General features: G+C 46.0%; 1 protein-coding gene across 1 annotated transcript in view; it reads right to left on the bottom strand.

The window, feature by feature from the left end:
- The window catches only part of pot1 (protection of telomeres 1 homolog), a 96,977-nt gene that overhangs the window by 493 nt on the left and 94,718 nt on the right, over positions 1–1,766 (bottom strand). The gene's annotated exons all lie outside the window — the stretch shown is intronic.

Genomic DNA, 1,766 nt, shown 5'->3' with positions numbered 1-1,766 from the left:
TGGCTGGCGTCTCCCTTAGAGATCGGGTGTGAAGCACAGTCATCCGAGAGGAGCTCGGAGTAGAGCCGCTGCTCCTTCACGTCAAAAGGAGACAGGGGAGTAGTTCGGGCATCTGGTAAGGATGCTCTGGGGCCTCCCTAGGGAAGGTGTTCCAGGCACGTCCAACTGGGAGGAGACCTCGGGGAAGACCCAGGACTAGGTGGAGAGATTATATCCAACCTGGCCTGGGAACGCCTCGGGATCCCCCAGTCGGAGTGGTTGATGTGGCGTCGGAAAGGGAAGTTTGGGGTCCCCTATGGAGCTGCTGCCCCGCGACCCGATAAGGATAAGCGGATGAAGAGGATGGTGGAGAAGCAGAGTATGAGGGTCCTGACAGTACCTAGGTAAGGACTACTGCCAGTCAGGAGCAGAGTATGAGGGTCCTGACAGTACCTAGGTAAGGACTACTAGCCAGTCAGAGCAGAGTATGAGGGCCCTGACAGTACCTAGGTAAGGACTACTAGCCAGTCAGAAGCAGAGTATGAGGGTCTGACAGTACAGGTAAGGGCTACTAGCCGTCAGAAGCGAGTATGAGGGTCCTGACAGTACCTAGGTAAGGATACTAGCCAGTCGAAGCAGAGTATGAGGGTCCTGACAGTACCTAGGTAAGGACTACTAGCCAGTCAGAAGCAGAGTATGAGGGCGTGCCCTGACAGTACCTAGGTAAGAGTTAGGGTTAGACTTTGGGCTTTTTCACTTCGTAAACCTATAACGTGACCAAAAAAGATATTTAACACAATAAAGGAAAGGGAAAAAGCCAAAAAGCATAATATGAGCACTTTGAAAAAGTCAGAATTTTCTTTTTAAAGTTGGCATATTTTATGAAAAAAAAACTATCACTGTATTATTTTGATACTGAAGAGAAATAGAGTTCTGCAGCCTCTTTGTTCCTCTGATTTTTCAGGACTTTTATAGACTTTAAGAATTTAAGAGACCTTGTCTTTTACGTATCTGGAATATTTGGTATGTTTTATATAGAATGAACGGTGCATATCAGGTCAGGCTTCATGTCATGAACTCAATGTCTTGTTTTCCTTCTTCGCCTGCTGACTCTTAAAAGCCCTGGTTCGGATAAAAAAAAAAAATGGAATTACTTAACTCTGTACAAAGCCAAAATTGTTGGGCTAGGTTGATAAAGAAGTGCCATTTCAAAGAAGAACTGCGGCCCAAATATTTTGTCCACTCAGAGTTTCACAAAAAGCATCGGGCCTGCAGGTCTGACCACAGACAAATTGCTGCAGCTTTAAGAACTCTTCAGGTTTAAAAAAATATATAAATAACTACATAAAGCTGTCTGTGGGGAAACCTTCAGGTCACAGTCAAAGTTGGGACTTTTTTTATTGTATCCCCAGTGAAGCGTGGGCTTTTAGGAGGCCCTGCTAATGGAAGCAGCTCCCCGCAGCGTCAATCTCTCCATCCGTCCGCTCTTCCTCTTAGAGAAGACATCGGTCTGTCTGAGCAGTCAGGATGTTCACATCCCCGCTGCCGGCAAACACGTTTAATCAAAGCCCGGCCGGCGGCTACCAAACACTTCACTCTTTTCTTCTTTGCATTTTAGTCACGCAATGAAAATATTTAGATTTGCTTTTTCAGTCATTTGTCAGCAGACGTTACAAAAGGAGGTTTACTGGGAAAACAAGACTAATAGAGTATTTGCAAGGGAGGCGTTTCAGTTTCTTTTCAGACGTACGCGTCACACAGGGGCCTGTTGCACGAAAGTAGAATAA

The sequence above is a fragment of the Etheostoma spectabile genome, chromosome 8 (genome assembly GCF_008692095.1).
Source record: "Etheostoma spectabile isolate EspeVRDwgs_2016 chromosome 8, UIUC_Espe_1.0, whole genome shotgun sequence".
Lineage (NCBI taxonomy): Eukaryota > Metazoa > Chordata > Actinopteri > Perciformes > Percidae > Etheostoma > Etheostoma spectabile.
This window is presented reverse-complemented; position numbering and strand designations above follow the sequence as displayed.